Source organism: Lathyrus oleraceus, chromosome 3 (assembly GCF_024323335.1).
Source record: "Lathyrus oleraceus cultivar Zhongwan6 chromosome 3, CAAS_Psat_ZW6_1.0, whole genome shotgun sequence".
Taxonomy (NCBI): Eukaryota; Viridiplantae; Streptophyta; class Magnoliopsida; order Fabales; family Fabaceae; genus Lathyrus; species Lathyrus oleraceus.
In genome coordinates this window covers 137,384,592-137,406,479 of record NC_066581.1, presented here as the reverse complement: position 1 = coordinate 137,406,479, position 21,888 = coordinate 137,384,592, and positions in this window count along the sequence as shown.

The window sequence follows — 21,888 nt, the reverse complement described above, 5'->3', positions numbered from 1 at the left end:
ATCAAAGGTCCCAACAAGTAATCTGGGAAAACAAAGCACCTCAAGCCCGGGTCATAAAACTGGAGAAGAGTATGGACGACGCTCCTATCACTGTCTGTGAGCCTGAAAACCAACTTCAGAATACCACCATAATACTCACGGAACAACCCCACATGGTCATGTGTAATCAATGCTATCATATCCCTCAACACATCAATCTCTGGATTGAAGAAACTGTAGACAACATCATCTTTCAGGCCGGGCCTCATGTCTGGAACAAAGAAGTCTCTCAACCAGGATCTCGATCAAGAATGTCCCCTGCATATGGATAAACATGTGTTAGATGCAGATAAATGCAAAATGTGAATGATGCTGGTGTATGAATGCAATGCACTGTGCCATCCTCCAAGTCATCTGAACATTCACTGCACTGAGTCACGGTCTCTGAACTGATCACAACCATCTGAAGGAATATGTAACCACAAATCCGACTTGGGGTTCCGAAATAAACGGAACTGAATGATACATCACCATCATCACCATCATCACAGAGAGACACTGAACTGATAGCCACAACAATCTCTGAACTAGCCCAGGGAATCCTGAAATAAACGGATCCCCACTGATAAATACCACGGATGGAACTCCGGCGTCTCGGAAATAAATCCATAAATCCGACTTATAAATAGGACTCTGATCAACAGCTGAACCATTAGTCACCATCAAAGTCACCATCAGAACATGCATCTGTAAGAATCAACCCTCCCCTCACAGGTAAATTCTAATCAGGTTATCCTAAGGCGGATAATGGTCTCGACAATCGGGCAAAGATACTCAACGGTTTTGCCCTTTCGGGTGTGCCGTTGCAGCTCTCGTAAGATCGTCTAAACCAAAGATCCGGGAAAGAACGGTCACCGAAGTCAATAGCTCAAAAGAGGTAACTAAACCAAAGTGGAACACCCCACTAAGGAAGAGCTCACTCAGAAGAACCTCGTCCGGCTTGTGGTATATCACGTCGCAACATCATGCTGATAAAGCAAGTGAGGAAACGTGAGACCACACTAATCCTAGGTGTATACTCGGGCCTGGGTTTTAGCCCCACTCAGAACACCCACCCCAAATCAGAGGAACCACCTGTACAGAAGACAGCACAATGATAGTATGATGCATGCAAACATTTATGCAAATATATACACAACATAATAATCATAAATGCAATAAATAGCAGCACAAGCAACCAAACCCTATCCGAGAGAGCGCTAGGAGAGACTCGCTTAGGAAAGATGGACTAGCAAGAGGTCAACTTCTAGTCCCCAGCAGAGTCGCCAGCTGTCGCATCCGCGAAAAACAACCGGCGGGCTAAAACAAAACAAACAGAGCCGCCACCGTGCGTTATTTATCCCAAAAGAGGGAAAGGAAACGCTCGAAGTAAACCTGGAAAAGACATGGTCTCGCGACCAAAGAGAGATGGGATCGGGAGTCGGTTATGCGAAGGGAAGGTATTAGCACCCCTACGCATCCGTCGTACTCGACGGGATCCACGCTCAAAAGGATAGAAGAAAGGTTGCTAAAACGCTGCTCACAAACATCACACACACACACTGGAAACAACACAGGTGGGAGAAGAGGGGAACGGGCTCGCTAGGATATCGCATCCTATGCCTACGTATCTCATCTGGAATGAGAATCAGAGCTACCGTAGTTCGGCTCACGCACGCCGAAACAAAACACACGCAAAGACGCTGAGACGTCAAAACAAACACACAAACAGGCAAACATGGAAACGAATGCCAATCGCTGGACTTACATCAGACTCCGAACCAACAAACACACACAGGAAACCAACTGCCAATCGCTGGACTTACGTCAGACTCCACACAACAAACACTAATAGGATATGGAATGCCAATTGCTGGTCTTACATCCATCTCCTAACACACAAGAAGGTTAACCAACAAACAAGTTACTAAGGAGTCTGGCACTCGAGCCTAGTAACTGTCAAGCAAACACACACAAAAAGAAAAAGGGTGCCCGGAGAGATCTCGTACGACCTCCTGCCTACGTACCTCATCTGGTATGAGGATCAGGGCAACGTAGTTCCCCTTAACAGGGGAGAAACTTCTGCTAAACTAGAGACTGGGAAATGACAATCTAGAAGGGAGACTGGCTCGAGCCTAATAGTTATCATGCAATCCACAATGGTCCTAGGTTGAGGTTTCTATCTAACTTGCACAGGCAGCAAGCTATCTTAAACAGGCAAAGCAAAGCAAACATACACACAATTAGCACACACTATATACAAACAAAGTGGGCTCACACAAGGTTAGGCTGTGAAACACAAGCCAACTGGAATCGGGTGTAGTTAGCTCTTAACCCTAACATTGAGAGTTAGGGTGAAACAGATGAAATGGGAAGTGAGGGTAAGACCTCACAGCTCTTATCCCTAGCCTGGGAGAGCTTCAGACAAATGAAAGTGTGGGAGTTCAGAAAGTTGGAACTCTTCTCCACATATGACTGACACAACAAAGATTTTGGGTTAATATCCACAATGCATCAACACAAAGTGTGTGAGCAAAGCGGATGACACACTGAATAGCAGGAGATGGATTGCACATCTCTTTTATCTGCCAATTGCCTTATCAAGGGTCTTTTCCTGCTTGGCACAAAAATAAACATTCACAAGCATTGCCTCTTAAGGAGGGCTTCAGACAGGTGCCTGCCCAAGTAACAGGACAGGTCTTCCAGACTACATGAAGTTAGAGAGTTATACCTATGTGGTTAAGCAACCAAGCAAAAGCAAGTTCAAATTGAACTTAAGCAACTTAGGTACCTGTAGAAACATCAAACAAGACAGTTAAACTGTACAGACAATCAAACAACCATGAATATCAGACAGTCAAACCCAATGAGCAAAGGCATAAGCCAACAAGTCAAACTCAAATGAGTTAACAATCCTACAAAACACACAAGGTTAGTAGTCAAAAGTAAACACCAAAGGCTCAAGTGATAGAGCATCAACAACTATGGAACTTGAGTGCTCAACCTGAAACCAAAACTCAAACATAAGCAACCAACCACTAGGTCAAGGCCTAGGGTCAAAGAGGGAGAAAAAATTCAAAACAGAACATGAAATTTCACATGAATCAACTTCAATCAATTAAGAACATCATCCAAAAGATCCCACATCAATATCAATTACCAAATTCATTTCATGAACCAAATATGGCAAGGTATGCACATTGTAACCACATTGTGACAACAGAATGAACAAATGCACATTAGATCAAAAATGATTCAATTAATCTCAAGAAAATCCATGCTTAAACAGAACACACAACATGATCATCACACAAAAAATTAGGGCAATTGGACATGATTAGGCATGGTAATCAAATTCATCAAGTCAAGGCAAGCACAATCAAGCACATTTGTGACACAATTTGATACACCAACTTAGCACAAGCCTAAAACAGAAATGGTAACAGGTAAAAACCTCAAATCAGAGCCAAAACAACCTCTAACATGTCTAGAAAGAGTGTGCAAAATTTCACATCCATAGGATAAAGCATAAGCATTTCAAAAACAAATGAAAATCAAGACACTTCAAAAGTTCACAAATGATCATCCAGCATGAAAAATCTCAATCAAATCAGAAATGATTCCAAAAATTCCACAAAAACTCATTAGCATTCAAAACATTCATATCAAGCACCATACAAAAAATCAGAACATTTGGAATTCATTTGATAAGGCAAATTCATCAATCATGTTGGACAAGCAAAGGTGTGACACAAATTGTCACACCTAACTTAGAAAAATCATAACTCAGCAATGGCAATTGATAAAAATGCAAACTCAACACCAAAATGTCCAGCAAGATGTCTAGTTTCTACATGTAAAATTTCATGAGCATTGGATAAGAATGGAGCATTTCACAAATGATATACCAAGGCAATGTCCAAAATGTACACATGTACAAGAACCCTAGCACAAAAAATAAACCAGCCATGCACAATTTGCAAAATAATATTCAAGAAAAACTAGACAAAAAATGTGACATAATGCAAAAAACCACACAATTTTCGGATCATTATTTATTTTGTTTTGATTTTTTAAAGTGAGAAAAAAAATGAAAAATCATAGGAAGCCATGCATGAACATATATGGAGGGAAATGAAATAAAGGCAAGGCATTTGAAAAATACGTGGGAGCCAAGAATCGAACTAGGCACGTTTTTAAACTGAAATGGCGCGCTTGCATGGCAATTTCATGCAACCAATCAGGTTACAACCCTAGCGCGCGCCTAAGACCACACTTTTGGAACACGAAAACCGTTGCCTATTCCTATCATCATCTTCTCCAGAATTCGCACGCGACATGAACAGTGACCAACCAACAATCTCAAGAACAAATTTCTCAGTTTTTTAAATTGAACACATGAATAGCTAGATCTTGCATTGTACATCACAAATTAAAACATCATAAACAATGAGAATCGATCAACTTAAGTTTCATGCATAGAACTTTAATCCATCATAACTTAACGAATATTGCATGGAATTGAGTGGTTCAAAGCTCAGATTAATCACAGCAAAGAGATCTACAAGAATATATCAACAATTTCATGAATTAAAGAGGTCGAAAAAGTGACCTCTTGAAGAACAGCTTGATGAAATCACGTGTTCCTGGCCGTGCAATGCTTCAATCTTCTTCTAGCAAGCTTGTACAAGTGTTTGGATGAATGCTTGAGGTCCAATTGGTCTTGATTCAACAGAATTTTGATTCCACCATTGATGAACTCAAGCTTTGGATATACTTCAAACTACACGAAATCACTTGAATCTTGGTTCAATCTTGCTCCATAATGATACCAGATGATGAATTGATCAAGAAAAATGCATGAGATGTGAAGAAATTTGGAGAAAAAATGAGAGAGAATTTTGAGAGACTTTAAGAATTCTAGATCTACGATTGGAAATTGTGAAAAACAGTTAGAGATTAGGGCTTTATATGCAATGCTAATCATGATTAATTATGCCTAAACCAAATGCTAATGAAATGGATTAAGTTTGGAGGTGTTTTGGCAAAAATGAGTTTTTCACCCTATGCATGAAAATGCATGGTGAACAGTACGAATTTCCACTTAATTTCACTTCAAATGATGTTTTGGAGCCAATGGTGAAGGTCACAAGTGCAAATAATTCACCAATTTCAAATTCCAATTTTTCCCTCCAAAATGCAAGTGAATTTCCAAATATTTATGTGAATGTAATGCATGTCATGTAATGCCCAATTTGGAAACTAGAGGTTAAAACAAGAACAATGCAAAAAGAGCCATCTCATTTGGACTTATGGTTTGAAAGTTATGCTCCTTTGAAGTTCCATGTTCACTTGACCAAGTTTTGATCATATCTCTTCAACCACACATGAGAAATTGATGATCTTGGACTTTTTGGAAATGGGAGAGCAATATATTCAACATTCATGTTCAACAAAATTTCATTTGAAGCTTTCTTGATGATGTAATCTTGAGGAGAAAACCTTTCCATTTTTGGTAATTTCAAATTACAAGTCACTTTCTATTTTTGGAAAGTTTTGTCCTGACTTTATTTTCTTCAATGGTGATGTTTGAAATGTCAAATGAGACTTGTTTGAACATGAATGAAGTATCTCTAACCACTTCCCACCTCCAAATCCAACAGTTGACTTTTGGTTGACTTTTGTTGACTGATAGATGACTTGGTCATGCACAGATGAACTTGAACCTCAATCTCTTGATGAAATGGCTCCAAAATGAAACCTTAGCTTATACAAGCTCAATAAAACCATATGATGATCCCCATCTCAATGAAGACCTCATCTCCTTGAAGAAACCCTGACTGGCATAATTCAACTGATTAGGGTTGACCAGAGGTCAAAACCCTAATCCCAAGGAACTGATCAGGAATAATGAATCTCTTGGTGATGATAAGACCATGGTGATGGTGATGTGCCATTTCAACCAAGATAAGGATCAATCTCTTTGAGGAACCAAGAAATCCTACTTGAAGCACAAACCCTCATATGGCTAGTGATCAATTCAATAAGACCCTCAGGCTTGCATCTCTTTTAACCTCTCCATCTTCTGAGAAAGACCTAGGAGGATGACTTGCTCATTGTTTCCACATGATATGCAAAGATGCAATGCCTAATGTCCTACAAAATGAGATGCAACATGCTAAGCTAGTCCCAAGAGAGGAGGGCAAATTTTGAGGTGTTACAACTATGGTGGCGGGACTTGTTGTCTATAGGAAATAATTCCCAGTCATACGTGAATTGATTTTTCAGATCAATCCATTGTGAAGTTGGCAGTGGTGATAAAGCAAGGTTTTGGAAGTCAAATTGGAATGGTCATGGACCTTTTGATAGACAATTTCATGCAATTTTCAAATTTTCAACAAAGAAAGAAGAAACAATATTTGATATGGGAGAGTGGAAGAGAGGCTTTTGATGCTGGTTGGCTGTAGAAAGAGAGATTTTGGAACCAGGAGAAGCTCTTCAATTGGATAAGTAAATATGTCCCAGGTTCAGTTGTCCTTAGAAGTTGGTGATACATTTGTTTAGGAGAGACAAGGATAGTTTTTTGGTGAGAAGTTTTTATAAATTTATTTTTGAAGCAGAATGCATCATTGTTTCGTTGCATGTTACGACCCTTTCCTCTTTGGATCAATTATGGTCTAAGTTGTTTGCGAGCTTATGGAGTTTTTTTTGTCTGTGTCTTGTTGGGTTTTATGGATGTGTATAAACAACATAGTTTTAAAGGATGAAATTCTGAGTGGTGTGGATTTAATGGGCAGGATCAAAAGTTAATTGTGGGAATGGTTTCAAGTAAAATTTAGGAGTGAGATCCTTCATAAGTGGGAGGATTGATAGGTAGATCTGACTAGATGTCTCACTTATAAACTCTTTCCTTAGTTCCGTTTTATGGCTTTCTTTTTGGTGTCCTTTCTCTTGTATTAAGGGTTGAACACCCCTTATGCTCCTTTTAATTTAATTTTCTGCTTATAAAAAATCCAATAATCACTAATCATTAATCTAACAATCGCTGACTATGACTTCGACGACCATCAATCACCTCCACCTTTGCATCTGGCCTTTATTTTTGATGATAACAATGCATTGTTTCTTAGATAATAATTTTATACACTAATGATTTTGTTGTCTAGTGTGTAGATTTTTCTAACAGGTTCTAACTTTAAAGCAATGACGTATGACGTCATCAGATTCTAGAATGAATAAACTATGACTTAGAGGAGATACAAGCTCTTTACAAGATGTTGTCAAGTTCGAGAAAACTATTAGACAATGGTTCTGATGAATGTTCATGTTAAAGCTTCTGACTGTTACTCTGATTGTTAGAGCCTTTAAAGGTTTGTCTGTCTTCAAGATTATGTGCTAAAGTTCTGAAGATTCTGAAGAATAAGATCTGAAGACTCTGAAGACCAGGTTCTGAGAAGCTGTGTCAAAGTTCTAAAGACTAAGGTTCTGAAGATTCTGTTAACTTGTGTCTTGATCCTTATAAGCATGCTTCAACAAATTTTTATCAGAAGCCTCTGAAGATTAGAAGATAAATCAAAATATTTTGCATCAGAAAAATAGTACACAGTACAAAATCACCTTTCCACCACTACCCTAATTTTATGGGCTAAGGACTATTATACTTTAAAGAGTTATTAAAGGCCTCATAAATTCATCATTTTATTATACAAATCGATTTTATAAATTGTGTTAGATTAATTTATACTCTAATATAATATCATAGTTGTATAAATCACCCATCATTAATATTAAGGCGCCAAATTTAATAGTTTTCGGCGTATTTCAAAGTCACATATTGATAAAAGATACTATTTAAAAAAAATTATATTACATATATTATCATAGCTGACTTTACAAGTTAGTTTTTTTGATATTATAAAATAATTTATAATTTAATATAATTCTTTTTTCAAAGAAATTTATAATAACAAGTTTAAAAAGTATTTTACTAAAAAACTGATACTAGTTTTCAGTTCAAAAATTTAAGAAAATAAAATAAAATAATTCGAATTTAAAATTAAAAAAGCAAAAGTTTAGCTATACCAAAAATATATTTACATTAATTTATATATATTTATATATATCAAAATTTAAAAATTTAAAAATTTAAAAATTAGATATAAACGAGGCTTTTGTTTTCTTTCTTTAAAAATTTAATTGTTGGTGTGTATTACGAAGATTAAAAAAGGTTTGTAATATCCTCTATAAAAGGAAATTTGATTGAATATGTTGGTAAAAAGGAATATGGTCATGATTCCATGTCGTGGTGATTCTATTTATATATTTATGGGGTAACTTAAATTATGTGTCTCAACTATTCCTACTCTTGGACCCTATTAACCATATCAATATGTTAAAATTTTATAATTTCGACACCATAATCATATGGATAGACAAATGTCGTGCATATGTCTATGACTTGCTTTCATCAAATCAAAATAATTATAGCTATAATTAAAATTATAATCATCGATAGTACTCTCAACTTAATTAGAACTAAAGTTACATATTATTACAATTATTAAAGAATGTAATTAAACATATCATATTTTTCCTTAGAGTATTCCATGTTTTTTAAGTGAATTATCATGTATCCTCTAAGTTCTCTTTTCTTTTTTTCGTTTCATTCTTCGGAGAGATGGTGGTTTTTAATAGTTTTTTTTAATCACTCATAATGACTTTATTGTTTTTAAACTTAAAAAATGGGTTTTTTATTAACAAAAGAAGACGCTGAACGTTTAAAATTTGCTGAGCAAGTCACTTTGCTAAAATGAACATTGATAAAAAGCTTAAAGTGTAACTTATTAGAAAGCTTAAAGTGTAACTTATTGCATAAGTCACCAAGTTCCAAAATTAGTTGTTCAATATAAGTTGGGCTTGCCTTTCATTTTAATTTCTTTTGGGCCTCTAAAAAATAAGATTGTTGTTTTGGCATCATAGAAACTGGTTTATATAACTCTTCTTCTTCCTTCTTGTGCATCTTCAATATCGAGGAACAATAATAATTACAACGGTAGAAATGTGAATCCAGATGTTGCGGTTAATCCTTACTACATACATCCATCGGAAAACCCAACAATAGTGTATGTCACGCTGTAATTAGAAGGGGAATCCAATTATCATTGGATGGACAAAAGAGAATACAACGAGTTCTTGCTACCAAGAAAAATTCAAATTCAAGAATGGCTCGATTCCAATTCCTAGAAAAGATGATTGAAGTTTGAAATTTGTTGAGCAAGTCACTTTGCTACAATGAACATTGATGGAAAGCTTGAAGTGTAACTTGTTGTATAACTCACCAAGTTCCAAAGTTAGTTATAAAGTTAGTTAGGAGTTAGTTTTTCTATTTTTTAGATTCTCTAACTACCTTGTAACTAATCTTGGCTCATATATAAGTTGGGTTTGCCTTTGATTTAATATTCTACAATCAATAGGATTGTTGTTTTGGTATCATAGAGTGTGGTTCATCTAGTTCTTCTTCTTCCTCCTCGTACGTGTTCAATGGCGAGGAACAAAAACAACAACAACAATAATAACAATGATAGAAATGTGAATCTAGATGTTACAGTTAATCTTTACTACATCCATCCATCGGAGAATCCAACAACGATGTATGTCAGACCGCAATTGGAACGAGAATCCAATTATCATGGATGCGCGAAGAGAATACAACGAGTTCTTGCCACAAAAAAAATCAAATTAGTGAATGACTCAATTCCAGTTCCTAGAGAAGATGATCTCAATTTTGTTGCATGGGAGATATGCAACAATCTTGTGCACTCATGGTTAATCAATTTCATGAAATCACATATTGTTGAAAGTGTGATTTACATCGAACATGTGGTGGATGTTTGGAATGATCTCAAAGAAAAGTACTTGCAAGAAGATAACGTCCATGTTGTTGCTCTATATTAAGACATCTCAAATTTCAAACAAATAGATCTAAAAGTTTTTTATTTTGTTTACTAAAATGTGCGCAATGTGGAAAAAACTTGACTAATTCAGGAATATGCCTTAATGCACGTGTCCTAATGCTTGTGTGTGTGCTACCATGTGCAATGCAAGAACATTCAAGAAGGAAGATCAAGTCATTCAGTTTTTTATGGGATTGAATGAACAATACCAAAGTCTCAAATCCTGAATCTTGTTGACGAAGTCTTTACCAACCATCAACAAAGTGTTATCATTTGTGTTGCAGGAAGAAAGACAATAATACTATGTTGTTAATGGTCATTTTGATGTCAAAGGTGAAGAAACAGATGTGTTGGAAAATGAAGTTGAAAGTAATGGAGCTAATCACAAATTTGGTAGAGGAAGAGGATAAAATGACTATCATGGAGGAAGAGGTCGAGGAGGATTTTTCATAAAAAAAAAGTTTACACATTGTGGCAAGAATAGTCACATTGTGGATGTTTGTTATAGGAAGCATAGTTATCCATCAAATTAGGGAAATGGAAGAGGAAGTGCTTATGCCAACAATGTTGGATCTGATTTTCAAGAAAACAATGGATAAGTGAAGATAAAAGCAACAAATAAGAGGAACATGTCACTCACTAAGGATCAATACAATGGATTAATTGCTTTTCTCGAAAAGAATAGAGTTGATGGCATAAAGCATGCAACAAATATAGTTAGAGGAGAAAGTAGCAGTTGTTATTCTACGGGAGTAGAAACTAAACACTCTAATCATGAACTCAAATACAAATATGGTGTTGATTGTAACTGAATTTTAGATACAGAAGAAAAATATCATTTATGCATCTATTGATTGGTTCATCTCATATACTGAAGTAACACCCCTTATATATGTTGGTTTGCCAAATGGAACTAGTATTCAATCACAAATAGTTGGTAAGGTGAAAATACATTATTATTTATAGAAATATTGTTATACCTGTCTAGTTTAAATGTAATTTTTTTATGTGTAAAGATTATCTCAAATACATAAATGTATCATAGTGCTTATAAATGATTCATGTGTTATATAGGAAAGAGAAACTGTGAGGAAGATTGGTTTGACTAATCAATTGGATGGCTTATACTACTTAAATCTTAGTCATGTAAAATTGAGTACTAATGTCCATGCTATTGATATAAATCATGGTAGGTTGTGGCATTTGAGACTAGGTCATTTGTCACATGATAGAACTAAATGTTTAAATAAGAAGTATAATTACATACCTATTATAGCTCTTGAATCTTGTGATGTTTGTCACATGGAAAAACAAAATAAGTTTCCTTTTCTCTAAGCAATTCTAATGTCAAGTTTGTTTTTGATTTGATTCATGTTGATATTTTGGGATCCTTTTATACAACATCCATTGATGGATTTAAATATTTTTGGCTTAAATGCACTATTGATCCTCTTGTTTACATATTTTTAATCTTTTAGTCATCGTTTAAAAAAATCAATTTTTTAGTTGGAGTTTTTTGGCCCCCTTCAGTTTTGCATGTGTTGCAGTGATTATTAGGATAAATTATTTATTTTTAATGATATAGCATTGTTGATTGGGATAAAAAATTTAAAAAATTATTAATTAATAATTTTAACTAAATATTATATTATTATATTAAATTATGAAATTTAATTTATATTATCTAATACAAATATATTTTATATTAGTATTTTGATAATTTATAGAAAATTTGGAATTATTGAATTATAATTGGTCAAAACCTAATTTGAGAAAAATATCAAAGTTATCAGGAGTGATAATGAACCTATGTTTATGTTGAAAAAATTCTATGAAGAAAATGGCATATTGTACCATAGAAGTTATGTTAACACTCCTTAACAAAATGCAAGAGTTCAAAGAAGGCGTTAACACATACTGAATATCAGCAGAGCTTTGATGTTTCACTCAAATATTCCTAAGGCCTATTGATCATATGTAGTCTAAAATATTGTGTTTTTTATCAATAGACTTCCTACAAAGTTGTTGAATGATAGGTCTCCACATGAAATTCAATATGGTGAGGCATAAAAACTTAGTGTGATGAAGACTTTTGGATGATTGTGTTACACATCCAATGCCAATCCTCAAAATATAAAGTTTGTTCTAAGAGATAATAAAACAACTTTCCTTGGATTTAAACAAGGAATGAAAGGATACATTGCCTTAGGCCTTCATACCAAGTCAAATCCAGTTTCTAGAAATGTTCAATTCTATGAACTAGAATTCCCTTTTTAGAATGATAATTCAAACCCAAAGCAACAATTGAACCACAAAGAACCTATCCTACAAAACATACAACCATTAAATGACAAAGAACCTAACAATGACACAAATGATGAGTTTCCCATAGTGGAACAAATTTATGAAATAAATGACACTCATAATCCTAGTACTTCTGTTGAATATGACACACATTCCAACACACCTCCTCAATCCATAAGATATTTCACTAGAGTCAATTCTAAACCTACATACTTGATTGACTATCACTACTATAAAAGTATATATTATCACAGTTGGGAGAAGGATTCCATCACAGATGGTGGTCCATGGTAACGAAGGACGCGATAGTAAGTGTGTTAGTTTCCACCAGTGGATAAAGTTTGTGGTGAAAAAATGGATACCGCGCAACATTTCAACACGGTTGGAAATTCCAACCGTGGTTAAATGTAGTCAGCCCACTTTTAACCATGGTTGGAAGTTCCAATAGTTGTAAAATGTCAGTCAACCCACTTTTCACCTAGGTTGGAAGTTCCAACTGTGGTAAAAAGTCAGTCAGCCCAATATCTCATTTTCGCCACATGCTTTGGCTGACCACAATGTGAACTTCCATCACCATATAGAATATTAAATGTTTCTAATACAACAACAATAACAACTATTACTACTACAATAACAAGAATAACAACAATAGTAACAACAAAAAGAAGAACAAGAACAAGAGCAAGAACAAGAAAAACAATAACAATAACAATAATAAGAACAACAACAATAACAACAACAACACCAATACCAACAACGAAACAAAAACAATAGAATTGTTAAACATTAAATCTCAATAAAAACAAAAACAAAAACAACAACAACAACAACAACAAACAAAATCAATAGAATCGTTAACTATTAAATCACAACAACAATAAGAACAAAAACAAAATCAATAATATCGTTAAACATTAAATCTCAACACAAACAATAAAAACAACAACAAGAAAAAACAAAAACAACAACAACAAGAAAAAAGAAAAACAACAACAACAACAAAAATAAAATTAATAAAATCGTTAAACATTAAATATAAAAAACAAAAACAACAACATTAAACATTAAACATTTTATTTGACACAACAATAACAATTAATACTACTAACTTGAATCCATATTTTTCTTACCTCGTTCAAATTAGAGAAGATGTGATAGAGTTCTGAAACTTGCTAGTGAAAGAAATTATGTTTTCGAGTTTTATTTATGGAAGAAATGATGTTTTTGAATTTGGTTTAGTGGAGAAATAAAGTTCCGTAAATGGAAGATGAAGTTCGTCTAACTCCGTGTAGGGCAAAAGTGAATGAACATGAAGAGGTATATATCTTAGAAATGTAATTTATTTTTAATTTTATAAAAAAAGGAAGGCGCCAATTTTTACCATGGTTGGAATTTCAACCGTGTTGAAAAGTGGCTTAAAAATAAATATAAAAAAAGTGTTGGTGCTAAGATTCAAACCTATGAGCAGACGCCATTTTTCATAATGATTGGAAATACCAACCATGGTTGAAAGTGGCTTAAAAATAAATTAAAAACAAACTGTTGATGCTGGGATTCGAACCCATGACCAAACATCATTTTTCACCACAGTTGAAAACTTTGACCATGGTAAAAAGTGGCTTAAAATGAAAAAGAAAGAAAAACGTCTAAATGAATATATTTTACCACTGTGGACATTATGGCCGAGGTGAAAGTGCATTATAAAATATATATTTTGTAGTAGTGTATGTTTGTCATTATATCGCCAAATCATCATACCTTATAACCCCTTACATAATCTATACAACTCTTTCACCTTCACACCTCACATACACCTTAGCTCTCAAACTGACTTTGAACCATTATCACATACCTCTACAAGCAAAGAACTCGGATGGATAGCTACCATGCAAGCATAGATAGATGTCTTACATGCCAATTAGACTTGGGAATGCACAAATCTACCAAACGGGGCGACACATATGGGAAGAAAATAGGGGCTTAAAATAAAAATACACGCAGATGGAATTATTGAAAGGTAAAGGCTAGACTTGTGGCTAAAAGTTTTACATAAACTTTAGGGCTTGATTATTTTAAATCATTTTCTCCAGTGGCTAACATGTCAACAATTAGGGTGCTTCTTGCTTTGGCATCAATTAAGGGATGGCATATACATTAACTTGATGTAAATAATTCCTTCTTACATGGAGATCTCAATGAGGTAGATTTCATGAAAATTTCACATGGAGTGCAATCCCCTAAGCTAGGCCCATTGTGCAGGCTTATAAAGTCCCTTTATGGCTTGATACAAGATAGTAGGAAATGGGTTGACAAGTTGAATTCTTTCCTATTAAAACATGGTGTGACACTAGAGGCTGACGAGGGCTGGGAGTGGTAGACGGTGCACAAGGCATGGCAATGAGCATCTCCTGGCAGTTTCTAGGCAAAAACCAAATTCACATCAGAATGAGAGGGATCTTAAAGTTGTGCATGTATTAGACTGCATGATTGAAGGAAGACTTATAAGGATTAATTTGTAGTACGTATACCAACAAGATGTCTTTTCTCTTCGGTATCCTAACAATTAAGAACTCCATAGTTAAATGTGCTTGACTTAGAGTAGTTTTGGATGGGTGTCCTATTCGGAAGTTTCCCGAAAAACATGTGAGTGAGAACAAAGCATTTTGAAAAGACCCGTGTTGGTTTGTGAGGTCAGTGGGTAAGCCTGAAAGTAGTCTGATGCGTTACACATGGCTTCGCTCAAGGTCAAACAGATCATACACTTTTCACTAAATCCACGAGAAACACTTTTATGGCACTTTAAGTATGTGTGGATTACGTATTGTTGGATGAACCTAACTTGAAAGAATTTGACTCTCTCAAAGAAACTCTGCACTCAAATTTTTGAATCAAAATTCTAGGAGAATTGAAATTCTTCCTATCCCTGGAAGTAACACATTCATCAATGGGTGTTTCCATTTTCCAAATAAAATATTTCCTTGAATTACTTGAGAATTCATGCACAAGTAATTCAAAGCCATCTAGCACACCTCTTGATCCTGCACTAAAATTGAGTATTGATGATAGCCCTCCTTTGGCAAACATTGGGGTCTATAGAAGGTTTGTTGGTCAACATATCTACCTCATCATAACTAGGCCTAACATAGCTCATGTCACACAACAATTGAGTAAATATATTTCCTCACCTACAGAGAATCATCTCAAATATGCCTTGAGAGTTTTGAGATACTTGAAGAATAATGTAGGTTGTGGTCTTCTCTTTCTGAAAACTAACTTTGGGACTTGTTTCTTCGATTTTATGTTTTTATATTCTTTAACTTCCTTGTAACCGATCATCACTCCTATATAAGTTGGGGCTTGCTTTCCTCAATTGTTAATGAAAATGAATGTCTTTCCTTCAATATCCTTCAATAAATAGAATTGTTGTTATTTATAGATCATGATTTTCCTTTCATAATTTTGTCTTTCATTGAGATATTATTTTGTTCATCATCAATGTTGTTTGATTTTTTGATTTTTTGTTTTATTATTGTGTTCGTTTGATTCTGATAGACACGTGAACTTCAATCAATTATAAATTCAATTACTTATTTGATCATTTTATACGAATATGGAGGGATGAGTATTTCGATCATTTTGAATTAAAAAAAAGGTGAAAATTATTTTGTTTTTCATTACAAATTAAGCAAGTCCAGTACTACATTTGCATGTATCATCATTGTAGGATCATGAATTCATTCTAGTTACTTGTATGTGGTACACATTTGGGCTAAACTTATTTTTAACTAAAACCATTTTCTATTCCACAGATACTTTTCAAAATGTTCTGTTGCAAGGCCTTTAACTGAAAGAAGAAGAAAAAAAAACCTTTATGTTGGATTGCTACTCAATCTAGGAATGTTTCATTATTGGGCTGAATGAATAATAATGGACTGCAAAATTAGGTCTGTACCATTGCTTTCAACACATAAGCTATCAACGTTTCCATACCTCCCACTTTTTCAATTCTCTAAATTTCTAAGTTTACCACTTTACTGATTTGTAAAAAAGAAATCACACTGCAAAATTTTCTGGTATATTAACAAATAGTTAAAACTATGACTATAAATTTGAGCTTAAAATAATAATAACAAACTGACTTAAAATAAAATAAAAAATGCCGTATGATTGTAAATCATTCGCATTTTTAAATAAAGAAATTGCTCATATAGTAGCTTTTGACAACAGAAAAAAATAAGAGTAAGAAATGTTTTGTCAACACAAATGTTGACAAAAACACATTCTACTTATAAATTTCACATTTTTTTTATTTTTTGAAATACGTACATTTGTAATATTTGTTTAAAGAAATGTTGTGTTCTCATTGCACAATTTATACTGAGATAATTTTAACGGGGTATAAAATACAGACAATGGCCACGTCGAGTTTAGTGTAGTAATATTAGACAAATGTCCGAGTTGGGTTAAGTCGTTTCATTGGGTCTGATTGTGCAAAATGAGTCTCGTTACTTATCAAACGTGGTTCATTAAGGAGAATTCTTTCCGCCGTCCCCTAAGTTATATCTGACATCCCCTATACTTCCATATTATCCTAACTGTTATTGACTGAAAATTGAATGAAAATGTTCAAAATTTTCAGTGGTCTTAGCGAAATTTTTGGCACAGTTCAAAATCTCCGGTAGTATATTTTAAATTTTCGGTATACCAGATATTTCAAAATTTTCAGTTTGTTTATTAATTTTTGAAAATTTGAAATTTACATGTGGCTATCGGAAATTTCAACCTAAACAAAATTTTCGATAGGGTTATTTTTATTTATTTTTTGGACGTTCAGGATTTTGCCGACAGTTTTGGACGACTGTGATTGCACTGACAATTTTGTGTGGTATAGAATAAATGTAAAGTTGTATAAACAGGGGGTCACATGTTTGATACAAACATCTCAAAAAATGCTTATTCCTCAGTTTTTGATTAAGGAAGAAGTGTACTTTAACGGAGCTTCACCTTCCGTAGAGTTCTGACTTCCGGATGACACCATATCTCTCGCCAGTCCGACGTCCAAGTTGAATGAATTTTTATTTGATATTGAAATTAGAAAGGTGAAAAAGATCGAGTTTCATGAAAATTGGATTGATACTGACGGGAGGGTGAAATACAACCTTATTGAGTTGAAGACCGACGAAGATGTGAAGGAAATATGAAGATCATTTCGCCGTAGGATAACAAAGGGGTCGATCGAGTTAGGTGCTAGACTTTCAAGATCTGTTGACGACATAATGGAGATGTTGAAACGTCCAAAATCATCTGGCAATGTTTAGGTTTTTCTTATTTATTCTTTTTCTCTTAAGTTATGTTTAAGTTAATGTTGATGTTGCGTATGTATTTTAGTTAATGTTGATGTTGCATATGTATTTTAGTTAATGTTGATGTTGCATATGTATTTTAGTTAATCTTGATGTTTAAGTCAGGTCATCAAAAATATTATGCAATAAAAAGTTATGATGAAAAAGTTTGAATAGTATACAAATAATACATAATATACGAAATCTATGATATACAAAAGATGTATAAATAGCCCCCCACAGACTACCTCTACAACCCGAGATAATCCAGTATAAACCTCGCCATTTGGATTTACCAAACCCATGAAGTTATCCATAATAACTGCAATCATCTAGAGGCACTGTTGGACATCGACATCAGCTGCAGGAGGCGGTGGGGCACGTCATCTACAGGTACCCAGCACCAGAAGGCCCCACATCAGCAGTAGGTAGGATGATGTGAGGGTGTGATACAGTGAGGTACCACTCTAAGTAACCATCCTCACACCAAGACGAGTGTTGAATCCTAACTGCTTGATCTCTAATGGCACGACCAGAGCTGATGAAGTTACTCTGAAATCACCAATCAATGCCCGTAGAGGGTATATCTAGAACTGGCCATGGGATACTCTGAACATAACCATACTGTCATAGACACCTCTCAGGAAAGTGTCTAAAAACCAAGGTCTCCCATCGTATATAACCTAAATATAATGATGAGTCCTCGAACTCACGAGGGACTCTATGACCAGTGTATGGTGTCTAGATGACATCATCTACAGTTAACACATCAAGCCTCCTCCTGTACTCGGCAACACCACAGGGATGTGTCTGTCTGGCCTTCCATCTCTTCGCCTGTGGGGACTGTAATAGTAAATTCATGACCATTGAGTTATTAGTTAACTCAACGTCAATAAAACCAGAGTCGCCACCGCGCTTTTATTATTTCCAAAGGAAATGGGAGAAAGTACCAAAACCCAAAAGTAAGAAGTTTTCAAATCAAAACTAATAAATTATCAGAGATTATAGGTAAGGGGGTTGGTTACACAGAGGGAAGGTATTAGCACCCAAAGTATCCTAGGTACTCATAGGGAGCCCTTTTTGTGTGTACTTGTTTTAGTTGAAAAGATGTTTGTTTTACAAATAGAATGAGGGGATGAGAAAAGAATTCATTATTTACATTTGTGTGTTTGACAAGACTTTTGGTCTTATGCCTACGTATCAACATAAATGAGGGATCAAAACCTCATAGTTCGTGGTAAAAATTTCAAAGATGGGTGGATTGATTTTAACAAAAGCTTAAAGATATTTTATTATCAATTTGAGAATACTCAACCAAATATCCACCGATAATGAGGGTTTTACAACATTTAAGAGGGCGGGCTCCAACTCGGATTAAATCAACAAGTATGCCTCTAACCCTTAGTAAATGGAAAGTCTTACACTCAACATATCATGGAATGAGAGAATTACATCTCAACCAAGGATAACTCAAATCTAAATGCTTTCTTTTTGAAAAGCTTAAAAGGAAAAAGGCACCAAGTAGCCAAAATGATTAGATGAGGTTATTAGTTCTTTTTGGTCTTTTTGAAAATAAGGTCAATATGATTAAGTCTTCTTACAAGTTTGATTAAGAAAATAGTTTGAAAATCAATGGCATAAGGCCAAGGTTTCTATTCATTAAAACAAGTCTAAGTTGAAAAACAACAAGCAAAGAAGTTTTGAAAATGAGAAGGAGATTTTGAAATTAAAGAAGAAGGAGGTGGAGATGAAGAGGATATCTTAGACAAGATTAAGAGTTATGGGTTGAAAAGATCTAACCCATGGGAAGCATCCACAAGACAATAGTATCAGATATAACCCATTTCCTTTGGATTGTCAAGCAAATGATAAAGTCATAATCATCCAAGCAATTAATAAGAAATCTAATGGTATAAAATAAAGATAATCAATCATCCAAGCTATCACTCAAAAGCAAACAATCTTCAATGTCCTTTATGTGTATCAGATGAAAAATCCCATGAAACATACTCAAAGAGAAAACATCAAATAATAACAATAAGATCAAATTAATAATTTAGACAAAGAGAAAGAGTGTATCAAATAAACCCAAGGGAGTCTCTCTAGCTTGTGTCAGATGAATTGCATTGGCCATGTTTTTGGTCTCAAATTAATGGCATTGGCCAGATTTCTTCCATAGCTCAGGAATGTTGCCTACTCTAAGTCCATAGGTCCAAATCAAGTCACAAACAAAGATCCAACAGTCCAATGTGTTTTTTAGTGTTTTTGTTTTTATTAAGTGTTTTAAGGTCCTAAGACCACAAACAAAATATGATCACAAGCACAAATATATCACAAGCACAAAATATAATGGCTCAAGTGAGCAAAATGAAAATAATTGAAGCATAAACATAGGCCCAAGTGGGCAAAGAGAAAATGACTGAAACATAAATATTTTGCATGAATGTAAATGATAAGGAATGATAAAATGCAAGAATTTAAATTGCATTAAAGTAAATGACAAGAAAATTAAATTTTAGTTGTCAAGTTAGTATGTTAATTTTTGCCTTGAGGAAAATTTAGCACTATGTTAAGCAATCGTAAGTAGGCTTATGTAGAAGCCATACCTATCTGAGGCCGGTCAATAATAATATTGGTGCTAATGCATGCTAGAGACAAGGTATCCAAGACCAAGCTCCTAAAGCATACCACACACAAAAATAAGAGAGGATGGGCCTATCTCAATCAAGCTTATGTTGATTCATCTGACACAAGGTCATTGGTGAATCAACTAGCTAATGATCCATTAGAAGTCATTGACCAAGAGATGATTGGGGAAGAAATGAGATGAAAATAGAGAGATGAAATGAAAGTGGAACCCAAATTGGTCAAGGGATGAACCTCACTTGATCAATACCATTCATTCATCTGAGGGATGAAGTTTTAAACTTCATCAACCTCCTATATCCAATGGTATTGACCAAGTCAAGGTCCAATTCAACCAAGACCAATGCCAAACAGAAGTAAGGTCAACATAAAGTCAATACAAAAGCTCATCAAAGCATTAAATCAATTAAACTATTTTTAAAATATTTTTAAGAATGAAGAAAATAAGTTTTCAAAAGATCAAAAACCTAAAACCCCTTCAAAAAACAAAATAAATGGCCAAGAGATTTATCATAGGTCAAGTAAGGTCAAAGGACCATTGACTATTTTTTTTGGTATTTTTCAAAAGTCAGAAATAATTAAAAACGAATTAAAACAAGTTAAAAATCACAAAATTCACCAAAAATATCAAACTTAATCAAAAAATTAATTTTAAATCATAAATGAGAAGAAGAAAATATTTGTGAATTTTTGGTGTTGGTCCCATAATTTTTGGATCAAAAATGAATTTATGGTGAATTTTAAAATAAATGGCTAATTAAAAATCAATTTAGAAAAAAAAAATAAAATGGAAAAATTGGAGCCATCAGATCATCCATCATTAATTGAGGTGGTAGATCTGATGATCCAAAACGCACGTTCCACATGTGTCCCCAGTCAATGCGCCACACACATGGTAAACACAAACAAAGGCTTAAATTAAAAGATGGAAGAGAGATCCAAGGGTGAGGGCCTTGCCATTCCACCACCGGAGCCCTACCTCGGTCTTCTTCTCCGGTGAGGGTCATCAGATTGTCAATACCAAACTTGCCCAAAAATTGATGGATCTAACATCATTTGAAAGGAAAAATTGCAAGGATCACGAATATGACCTTTGTTTGTTTCATCTATCACTCTATGATTAGAAAAGTGAAGATCAAACTAGAGGTGTTCAACCTGAGTTGCTTCGTATCAGACTCAAAACAACTCAGTCATGTTGCCTACATTGGTAGGACTTTAGTCAACACAAAATTCAGCTTAGATATAGAGTATAGAGGGAGAATCGAAGAGATGACGTTTTATGAAATTCACCTTCTCTGAGCTTTTTCTGAGCTTTGTTCTTGATGCAATTCTTCTTGCTTTCTCTTCCTCTTACTTGCAGAAACTCAATGAAGTGGAAAAGGGAATGAATCTTTGGAGTTTTTGTTCATAAATTTGAGTTGAACAAAAACTCAATGAAGTGGAAAAAGGAATGAATATTTGGAATGCTCTCATCATAAGGACAACTTTGATGGTGTAACTTTTTCAATTTGAAGCTTGGAAAATGGAGAAATCTGGCCTTGAAGGTGGAGGTATCAAACATACTTAGAAATTTTTCTAAGTTATAAGCCAAATGACCTCTCTTTCCACCCTGAATAACTTTTTAT